Source organism: Triticum dicoccoides, chromosome 6B (genome assembly GCF_002162155.2).
Source record: "Triticum dicoccoides isolate Atlit2015 ecotype Zavitan chromosome 6B, WEW_v2.0, whole genome shotgun sequence".
Classification (NCBI taxonomy): domain Eukaryota; kingdom Viridiplantae; phylum Streptophyta; class Magnoliopsida; order Poales; family Poaceae; genus Triticum; species Triticum dicoccoides.
The window spans coordinates 113,312,372-113,324,117 of NC_041391.1; the positions used below are offsets into that span (position 1 = coordinate 113,312,372).

Sequence of the window (11,746 nt, forward strand, 5' to 3'; positions counted from 1 at the left end):
CCTCACGAATGAAGGCATCCCAATCGATGGGATTGTCTTCGCTACCGGATTCGGCGTCGCCGCTGTTGCCGGTGCTCGACATTGAGAGGAATGGATGAAGATGGAAGGGGAAGCAATGCAGACCAGAGCGGAGAAAGGGAGTCCGGCTGTAGATGCCCTAAATATGCAAAGTTTGCATGGTCGAAAGACTGCTTTTACACACACGTCTTACATCTATATCACTCCACCCAACTGATGTATGCATGCATGCACTCACGAAGATACGTATGTGCTACGTATATCTCACCGTTTAAGGCAGCCTAGGCTTGTTAACTACTTCTACTAGTAGAACGCCCGTGCGTTGTCACGGGCCTCAATTTTTCTTTTTTGATTGCACATATGAATACAATGCATCTCTCTCTCTCCCTCTCTCTCTCTCTCCACCACCCTCCATCTATCTCCCTTCCCTCTCTCTATCACCCTGTCTCGCCCTCTCTCTCTCACACACACACACCCCTTTCCTCAACTCAAAACTTAATTTTTGGTTCAGCTTAATTTTGCTCAATGCTAACGTTCGGAGGTTGCACTAAATATCCTATAAGCTTAAGCATTAAGGGAAATTAAATCTTGACCTTTGTATGACATAAGATAACATTTCGAACTTCATCCAAGCTCACTTACTCCACCACTCTGGGGCACACAATTGAATGGTTATAATCTGTACAACAAACAAAAATGATTTCACGTGGTAAACTTTTTAATCCACTGCTAGACTTGACATGGGTACCATAGCAATAGTCCTGATACTTATTCTTGCCTATATTATAAAACAAAAGAAGAGCAACTCTAGTTGAGAGTTCAAAACCGAAGTGCTTGTAGTCAAATGTAAGTGAAATCAGTGCACAAGCAGATTACCTACAAACTGAAGTCTGAATTTGGACAACACTGAAAGAGATATTAGTGGCTACATTCACCATGTAGATGACAATATCACATTGTGTTATCCTCTACGATCACAGTAAAGCTACAATGTACAAGGTTGAAGATTAAGCTTCCAACTTTATTTGACCACAGTGGTTACAACTAATAAGTAATGATTTTAAGCAAGATTATTAAAATCACCGCATCACGGAAATGACATACACAGATGAACCATGGGAAAAAATAGTACTGAAAGACATGTACGCAAGAATTTCTTAGAGCTTGATCATTGCATCGTGAAAATGACATTACAAGATCTAACCTTGCCTAGTCCGGCAAGACTCAAAGCAATAAGCCATAGCTGTTTGGTTCATGCCTGACCCCTCCCCTGCTTTGACCGAAACAAAACAGTTGCAGGTTGGTGCCACCACCTAGTGTCCAAGCTCGCTTTCTTCCCCTTTACTTTGTTCATGCCACCTCCCAATGCAATCAACAGCTGAGTTGATTATACCCATCCTGCTACTTCTCTGTTTCCTGTCAAGCAACCATGGATGGCGTGTTGTTAAAACATCATAGAACATGTAAGCTTCACATCACTGACATAGATCAAAATTTTAGTCTAAAAATACAATAGATGTTGTAAGACTACTTTCAAAATAAAATTTATTAAATTCATCATAAAAAGGAATGATCGACTGGTTTTAATATTGCACCCACACTCCAATGCGCAACCATGTGCGCATATGATTAAAGCACATGAGAGAAAATATATCCTTGGACTAAACCAGAACTCATATGGAACATTCCATGGTAGATGACTGATAAAAAGGAACAAACAAAGGAATGATCGACTGGTTTTAATATTGCACCCAGACTCCAATGCGCAACCATGTGCGCATATGATTAAAGCACATGAGAGAAAATATATCCTTGGACAAAAACAAAAACTCATATAGAACATTCCATGGTATATGACTGATAAAAAGGAACAAACAAAGGAATGATCGACTGGTTTTAATATTGCACCCACACTCCAATGCGCAACCATGTGTGCATATGATTAAAGCACATGAGAGAAAATATATCCTTGGACTAAAACAAAAACTCACATAGAACATTACATGGTAGATGACTGATAAAAAGGAACAAACAAACCAATCAACTCCGATCTGGTGAGAAGGAACACATGAACAACCATTTCTAAATTCTAAAAGAAACTAACACTCCCGGCAAAAGAAACTAAAAGATGCTGCCAAAAATTGCATGCATATAGAACAACGATTTATTCACTCTAAATTTTACAGAAATTTGGCTCTTGGAGGGTGCTTTTTAGAACTTAGTACCGGCCAACTATAGCCAACTAAATAACAACGCATTAAATAACACATTGTCTATATCCGCCTAGATAAATACCCGTGTGTTGGCACAGAATGAAAAAAAAATACATATGCAATTTCCAGTGATCAAACAAATTTGTCTTAATTTAGATATGTGTATTGGATCTGATGTCATGCATATTTAACATTTTGATGCTAAAAAATATATTTCATTTCTTACACTCTCTGATTATAGATAATAACTACTGTGCAAAGATGGGATGAGAAAGATAATGTGCACCTTCTAACATGTAAGAAATAGTAACACTAAAATCACAATCTGAAGTTGCAAAGACACTTCAGAACAATGCCTTAAGTGAAAACCATACACACATTTACTCTTGACAATCAGGATATGGTAGCACATGCTTTTCTCCTCTGCATGCACTATGCAGGACAAGTGGCCATTTTTGTTTGATTAGAAACTCTGCTATGGAGGAAAAAGTAATTATGCCATTAGCATTCTACATTTTCTGTAGAAATTTGGTAATGGAAATGAAATTAATTTCCACCAAAGAAGGGAAAGCACAATGCAAATAAGCATTATATGCTCCTTCTACTACTACTTAGGCGGACGGGAACCAAATTTGTACCAAAGACGGAGGTCCAATCTCATACTACTATGCAATGCTAAAGATCATTAGTGATCACCACGAGAGCTGATAACTTCCCATCACGCTAAAGATCATTTTGTTTATAACTAACAACAGCGATGCCGACGCCAGCAGTTTTCCCTATGAAGGCCTCCAAAGACGTACCATTTTTGTAAAGTGACTTGAGTATCTCGTTAGAAGGGGAGCCTTGGCGCAGTGGTAAAGCTGCTGCCTTGTGACCATGAGGTCATGGGTTCAAGTCCTGGAAACAGCCTCTTACAGAAATGTAGGGAAAGGCTGCGTACTATAGACCCAAAGTGGTCGGACCCTTCCCTGGACCCTGCGCAAGCGGGAGCTACATGCACCAGGTTGCCCTTTTGAAGGGGAGCCTTGGCGCAGTGGTAAAGCTGCTGCCTTGTGACCATGAGGTCATGGGTTCAAGTCCTGGAAACAGCCTCTTACAGAAATGTAGGGAAAGGCTGCGTACTATAGACCCAAAGTGGTCGGACCCTTCCCTGGACCCTGCGCAAGCGGGAGCTACATGCACCAGGTTGCCCTTTTTTTTTTTACTTGAGTATCTCGTTAATCAGGCAAACAACAATATTCCTTGCATGAATCAAATATCAAGTTGCAAAAATTGTATTACCGGGTTTGAATATTCAAGGCATATTATCTTACTTGTATGGCTAGAAAATTAGCCTAGTTATCTCAACCTCAACACAAAAATCAATATAAGCAGTTTAAATCAATATCTACTAAATCATTAGTCCAAGAATATATATTTCATTTTGCACAAAAAATGACTTCAAGTTCATTTATCAATAAGTGACCTATGGCTTAACCAAGCTTTGTGGTAGCATTGTAACCTGCATCACCAACATGTGCATGGTAACAACTCTCATTCGATGTAGGATATTGCAAGAAAACAGAAGCAGTTGCAAAGGTGCAGCGACGATAACTATCAGGCATCAGGTTCATGTCTTGCCCCGTGTGAGGCCGAAGTCAATGCATTCCTAAGATTTTTTTTAGACAACTTGCATATGACGCCTTATATTTTTCTAGTCTCTATCCCATATATAATCAAATTTATTTATCTATACCTTCTAACCTGTAAGAAATAGTATAACTAATCACAATATGGATAAGGAAGTCATCGAATACCAATAAATTATTAGCAACATGTGCATTTTAGTATTTTTCATTTTAAGAAAATCTTATCTAAAAATAAGTAACATCTGGTGCATAGAAGACACTACTTCACTACAAGTCCGCAATATGCTACAAATACAAATATTGAACAACTGGTATGCAATACGAAGAAAACAAGAAATCCTTTTCACCGCTATGTACACGTACTGGTTATGATCAACATCAGCTCTAAACTTCATTGTAAAATGCACACTTCTTAAATCTGGAAGTAAGTCATGTGTATGCATTTAAGAGCATAATCTTAAGGCCTTGAATTAACAAAAGGGGGGCAAATGACAGATTAACTGCCTCTGATCCATAACATATACATAGCAGCTGCAAACCAACTCTTGTTCATCCCACCTAATACATGGACCTATTCGCCATTGAATAAGCCTACTGAATTAGCCCACCTAAGCCGACATTACAAGCATGGTCATACTGTCATAGTAAAACCACCTATGAGCATTTCCCCAAAAGATGCAATGCTTTCAGAATAAGCTGTGTTTGGCCTAAAATGAGAGCACCTCTAGGCCAAGATTCAGCAAACCAGTATTGTGCACACAACCTTGTACCACCGAATTACAGAACACGAAAATAGCTATAAAGTAAACTTGAGCATGCTGCACTTACCAAAAGCTAGTGGTCTACAGAGTCAAAATTGAATGGATGAGGCCTTATCATCAGGGTGGGGGAATCTTTGGACCAGCAGCAAGCACGACCCCCATGCCACAGCCTGGACGATCATGGTTGGTGATGCGCTGTGTGTTGCCAGTGCCACAAGCCCACAACGACTATTGGCAGGGCTCCCTCTCTTGCAGCGAGGGCACCATCTCATGCTCCCTGTCACCCCTCTCAGCCTCCTATGCCTCCTCCTCCTATTCTGCTGATGCTCTCGGGATCTCCGGCCTTGTCCACAGAAGAAGTGGATGTTGCCTCCTCGGCCGGCACCCCACCTATCAGTGGCGGAGCTAAGATTTGAAAACAGGGTCTTCCTTCTACAAAAGTTGATAATAAATATGACATTAGAATGTTCTAACGATTAACACTACCATATAGAAATAGATAAATGTGGTCTTACAAACATACTAAAACCGGGGCTACCTGACTCCATCTTTGAACAAACTGACACCGGGGCTTTTGCACACCTCCGGTGTCCACACTCCAGTGAATCCAAGGAGTGTGAAGGACATGAGGAGTTGGGGTCTGGACAAATTCAGATTTGTGCCGAAAATCATGTAAAATTCCCTGCAAATTCCTGGAAGTACATGCCTAGTGATTTATTGGAAAATTATCCTAATGCTTCTGCGGATACACCAAATAGTTAATGATGCGATGGAATTAGGCCAAGAAAACCTATAACTTTAACAACATTCAGAGTCATAGTATATTTATGAAAATGATAAATTTAATATAGGAACATTCTACACACATGAAATTACAAAACCTAGAAGATGATATTACTAAACTAAACGATAAATGTTCTCTTCTGTTTCTCCATTGTGTTGACCACATGATATAAGAAACAAAATATTTTTCTGAACTACCAAGCTTACACGACAATTCATCAAATACATAGTTAACTCACATAATGTGTTTCTTTAGAAGTTTAGATACAGGCCTTCCATTGTCTAAAAGTTGCATACCTGATACCTTAGTCGAACCAATAATTTGGTGATGTGAAGCAATGCATGAAACGAGCATGATTATAGAGAACGGAAGCACGATATTATGGCATGCTAGCAACAACTGGCAGAGCTAAGCATTACGAAAATGGGCCATGGCCCAGGCCCACCCATCCCACAACAAATACAGTGTAGGATTAAAGTAAACTGGATCATGAGAACAAAAAATAGTGATCTTCCTTCATGCCGGCCCGCCCAGCTTTGGCTGCGTATAGCTCCGCCACTGCTAGCAACTCCTCCCCTCAACACAACATGTGCAGACTGCAGTAATGTAGTACTGTCGATTGCGTCTGTTCCTGGAAGGGAAACCAATACAATTTGAGAAAGCATACATGCATCCAAGATTAACACAGTTTGTGCCATACTAATTGAACCTAGAAACCTCATAGAGCGTTGCCACGGACTAACAAAAAAACGCACATACACATGACGTGGAAGGCAAGTGGCAATCTTCACATATATATCCCTAGCTAAAGATATATAAATTTTCATGATGAAATACACTTGTATATAGGTATGTATACCACATATCTGTACATTTCATGATGAAATACATTTTGATGTGAGCCACAAAAAAAATGAAATCATGATTTTCTAACACATGTACTATTCACTATATAAGTTCATAATTTTTTTTGTGCAAACCACATCAAAACATGATTCATCATGAAAATTTACAGCGTCACTATACAAACTACAGTATGTACAATTTAAAGGAATACTACAATATCAAAACTTTGTGAGAATAAAAGCATTTGCTACATTCTGAAGCTGGTCCAAAGGTATCAAATAAGATTTCCATACCAATGACGAGTGAACTCTTCATAAATTGAATAATTGAAAAACACTTAATAAATCCAAGATGCTTTATATGCATCATCTCAAATTGCTTTGCATGATTCTTCAAATAAAATCTCATAGCTGCACATAAAGGAACATTGGGGCATGAAATAAATCTGAACAAAATGAAGAAGAAGTACAGCAAAAGCTGGCCTAGTGACTTGGTGAGTAATGATAACCTGATAATATCATGTAGCATAGCTTTTGGAGCCAGCCATGACCTATGGATGAATATAAGCTAGCTCTGATCTGCAATACGAGGGGAGCAGCCTGGTGTGATACAAATTCGGCCATCATACGGGAATCTCATGAACAGAGACAGCCAGGGCGCCATATTCGTCATCGTCTACTACCACCTTGGCCCTGTCAAACTGTGGCGTCGAGCTTGCAGGCAGAGTGGCGAATGGCCAAAGTGGATCCCTCCTCCAGTAAGGGGAACGACACAAGCAACAACTCTCTGAACATATTTGTGAATGCTGAAAATAATATCACACTAAACTTCTTCTAAACTTCAGTAGCAACAACTAATGTGTTTGGAGAGTTGCTGCTTGTGTCGTTCCTGTTCCTGGAACGACAGAAACAAGAACTGTCTGAACACATTCGTGAACTATGGAAAATATATCTCGCTGATTTTCTTCTAAACCGCCCTTAGAAGTAACAACACAAGCAGTAAAAAGGCAAGCAATCACATCATATATGGGGCTATGGGAGAAAAGGAGAACACGTTTTGAAGTTCCAGTATTTAGAACGTTCGTACAAATTTCTAGTAGTTACAAAGTTCATAGAAATTTCCAGTATTTAGAAAATTCCCCAAATTGCATAAAATCCATCCACATAAGAGAGAAGAACGCACCGTGCTGCTTTGGATACTGTTCTTCGCGGACGCGGAGGATAGCAGCAAGAGGAGGGCAGGCGACCGAGGGCCCCTGCTCGATGGCGTCGACCACCGCTCCTTGGCCACGAACACCGCGTCGGACCGCTCCGGCTGGGATCCTCCAGCAGTGGGCCCACACAGGCAGGCCACGAAGGATGGGAGGCGACGGCAGCGGCTTGAGCAGGAGGACGGAGACAACGCGAGGAGGAAGAGCCCGTCGTCTGCCCCGCTGAGGAGGCATCGCGTCGGCCTGAGGTGGTGAGCCAGACTGCGTGGCTTGCGAGGGAGGGTCGTCCATGACCTACGCATGTTGGCCATCGGCCACCCATGCGACGGCAATCTCAAATTTCACGGATCAGACGACGGTGAACGCTACCTCGATCTGGCACAACGCTACCCTCCAGGCTCGGACCGCCACGTCTCTATCCTTCTCCTCCGCCTAGCGTGGTGGCGCCACTGCCCCAGCCGCTCAACCCGCCAAGCGACACGGCCGACCCGCTCCCATCCTCACTGCCCGCAACACGAATCGCGGCGGGGCAGCGAGGATAAGAAATCCTAGCGGCAGCCGAGCGTGGGGGTGGGGGTTTGGAGTGCTGTTGCGTGAGGGAGTGGAGAGGTGGAGATGCTCCTGCGGCCGCGCCCGATGAAGAGGTCGGGCCGGCGGAGCAGTAGGGGCGGCGGCGGAGCGGGAGATGAGGGCGGCGGCGGCACGGGAGATGGGGGAGAGAGAGAGGTCGTATCGGGATCGAGTGGAGGGGGCGTCGTACCGTATTTTCTTAGCGGGAGGGGTCACGCGAGAATAAACCAGTGGGTGGGAGAGGAGACGAAAAAAAAACCAGTAAAAATAAACCGCGCGGATTATTCATCAAGTCGTCCATTAGGAGTAGAGATTTTGCATCGGCCTCGGCTTGTTATTGGACGAAAGAAATTTATTGAAGTGTTGCCATATACAGTACGTACTAGTACAACAACGTCCACAACCTTTGCTTGCTTGACTTATGGGTAGCTTCTGAAGTCCCATGCATGCATGCACTAAGGTAGATATAACATGATGAATGTGACTCCCACTGTTTAATTTTGAGATGGCGACCAGCAAGTTTAGCAGGTGCATGGCGCCCTGCATGACGCCCTTGCCCACGGCGTCATGCCTCCAGCCCGGTCCGACGTTGCAGGTCTTCTCTGATCATATGGCGCCTTCCAGGGTGTCATGCAGTCCCGTATGGCGCCCCGTGGCCGGGCGTCATGAAAAGGTGCCATTTTATGAAATTTTTACAAATCAGGTTCATTTTGTGCTTAAGTTCTTGAAAAGGGCCATTTTTATAGCTTTTCACGAAGACGGAACCGACTCAACTTTTTTTTACCAGAGTTTCGGCCGTCGGTAGAAATAGTGATTCACGTACATGCACGCGTCTATCTCTCACTGGAACGAAAAACTGAGTGTACCCACTTTGGGCTAGCGAGACACTGACAAGATGACGTGAGATACAGTGCCATCTCCTGCCAAAACAGAATCGAACATGGCTTACAGCAAATGCGGACGTTCACAAAGTCATGGTCACCATGGATCGCTCTTGGTCACATCACATCTTCTCCAGGTGAAACTGGTGGATTCGTACTTGTGCCGCCATGATACCGGCTTGAATCTATAGGTAGCCAGGGTCAGGCTGGCTGCTTTGTTAGAGCATGTCCAGCCGTTGGCCCCCAGGAGGCGCTAAAAATCGCCTCCTGGGACACACCGGCGCTAAACCGTACGCTGGGGTCCGGCATGATGCCCCCCAGTCGCGGCGTCCATATTTTTTGAAAATTTTAAAAAGGGCACAAACACGGTGCAAATTCAACGCAAACTTCGGAGAGTTCGTTCAAATTTAAACATATTTTACAAAAAAAGAAAAAAAATTACTAGGTTGCTCCTCGCCGATCCTCGCAGCCCGCCGCCCTTGCAGTTCTACATGTCGAGGAGACTGTAGAACCGCGTGTAGTCGCCGCCGTCGTCATCGTCGTCGTCGCCGCCGCCGTCCCTGCTGCAACCCTCCCCCGGTTGGCGCGGCGGGTTGGACGGTCCGGGGGCGTCCTCGTCGTCGTCGCTGTCGAGGATCACGACGCCGTGCTCGTCCTCGCGCCCACGTTTGCGGGCTTCTATCTCCTCCAGGGCCCGGCGCTGCCGGACCATCTCATCGCGGAGGTAGTCGTCCTGCGCCCACTGTAGGGCCTCCTCGTCGGAGAAGCCGCGCCGGGCTATCTCCTCGTACTCCGTGGGGAGGCCGGGCTCCGGCTTGGGCGTGACTAGGACGAAGCGGCCAGAGGGAGGGGGGAGTCGCCGATGTGGACGCCGGAGCTGCAGGTGCGCCCGCTGACAGACGAGAGGGAGGACGCCCCGGACTGCTCCATGCGCCTCGGCGGCGAGAGAAGGACGAGGGAGCGGGGTACTCGAGGCGCGGCGTGTTGCCGCCCTTGATGTACTCGAGGACGGCTTCCAGCGTGCGGCCGGGCACGCCCCACCATCGGTGCCACGCCTCGGAGTTTAGCCTGCCGGAGAGCACGACACCGTTCGTCGCCTCGAGCTGTTCGGCGTGGCGGCGGCGGAAGTAGGGCTCCCAGAGCGGGTTGTCGGGGGTGTACCACGGGCCTTCCCTCGCCGCCCACGGCAGGGACGCGCGGATACGCGCGATCTCCATGTTGGGGAACGTAGCAGAAATTCAAAATTTTCCTACGTGTCACCAAGATCTATCTATGGAGAAAACAACAACGAGGGGAAGGAGAGTGCATCTACATACCCTTGTAGATCGCTAAGCGGAAGCGTTCAAGAGAACGGAGTTGAAGGAGTCGTACTTTGTCGTGATCCAAATCACCAGAGATCCTAGTGCCGAACGGACGGCACCTCCGCGTTCAACACACGTACAACCCGGTGACGTCTCCCACGCCTTGATCCAGCAAGGAGAGAGGGAGAGGTTGAGGAAGACTCCATCCAGCAGCAGCACAACGGCGTGGTGGTGATGGAGGAGCGTGGTGATCCAGCAGGGCTTCGCCAAGCACCACGAGATATGAGGAGAAAGAGAGGTAGGGTTGCGCCAACAGGAGAAGAAACTCATGTCTCTCGCAGCCCCAAAACCCCCACTATTTATAGGGGGAGGGGAGAGGGCTGCGCCCCCTCTAGGGTTCCCTCCCCAGGGGTGGCGGCAGCCCCCAGATGCCATCTGGTGGCGGCCAGAAGGGGGAGAGGGGAGGCGCACCTGGGGTGGGCCTTAGGGCCCATCTGCCCTAGGGCTTGCCCCCTCCCACCCTTCCCTGCGCCTTGGGCCCTGTGGGGGGGGCGCACCAGCCCATCTGGGGCTGGTCCCCTCCCACACTTAGCCCATGCAGCCCTCCAGGGATGGTGGCCCCACTTGGTGGACCCCCGGGACCCTCCCGGTGGTCCCGGTACGTTACCGGAAAAACCCGAAACTTTTCCGGTGACCAAAATAGGACTTCCCATATATAAATCTTTACCTCCGGACCATTCCGGAACTCCTCGTGACGTCCGGGATCTCATCCGGGACTCCGAACAACATTCAGTAACCACATACAAACTTCCTTTATAACCCTAGCGTCATCGAACCTTAAGTGTGTAGACCCTACGGGTTCGGGAGACATGTAGACATGACCAAGACGTTCTTCGGTCAATAACCAACAGCGGATCTGGATACCCATGTTGGCTCCCACATGTTCCACGATGATCTCATCGGATGAACCACGATGTCAAGGACTCAATCGATCCCGTATACAATTCCCTTTGTCTAACGGTATTGTACTTGCCCGAGATTCGATCATCGGTATACCGATACCTTGTTCAATCTCGTTACCGGCAAGTCTCTTTACTCGTTCCGTAACACATCATCCCGTGATCAACCCCTTGGTCACATTGTGCACATTATAATGATGTCCTACCGAGTGGGCCCAGAGATACCTCTCCGTTTACACGGAGTGACAAATCCCAGTCTCAATTCGTGCCAACCCAACAGACACTTTGGAGATACCTGTAGTGCACCTTTATAGCCACCCAGTTACGTTGTGACGTTTGGTACACCCAAAGCATTCCTACGGTATCCGGGGGTTGCACAATCTCATGGTCTAAGGAAAAGATACTTGACATTAGAAAAGCTTTAGCATACGAACTACGATCTTTGTGCTAGGCTTAGGATTGGGTCTTGTCCATCACATCATTCTCCTAATGATGTGATCCCGTTATCAACGACATCCAATGTCCATGGTCAGGAAACCGTAACCATCTATTGATCAATGAGCTAGTCAATT

At 46.0% G+C, this 11,746-nt stretch overlaps 1 long non-coding RNA gene across 5 annotated transcripts; it reads right to left on the bottom strand.

Moving 5' to 3' along the window:
- Positions 1–1,018: 1,018 nt before the first annotated feature.
- Positions 1,019–8,205, bottom strand: LOC119322958. Of its 5 annotated transcripts, none has more exons than XR_005156001.1 (6): positions 7,436–8,205; positions 6,762–7,147; positions 6,547–6,663; positions 5,162–6,038; positions 4,691–5,055; positions 1,019–1,434 (listed from the first exon to the last, which is right to left on the bottom strand). It is a non-coding gene; the product is annotated as an uncharacterized LOC119322958 (long non-coding RNA). The 5 variants fall into 5 exon arrangements; XR_005156002.1 differs by having other exon boundaries at positions 6,762–7,039; positions 7,436–8,204; XR_005156003.1 differs by lacking the exon at positions 6,547–6,663.
- Between the last annotated feature and the right edge of the window lie 3,541 nt (positions 8,206–11,746).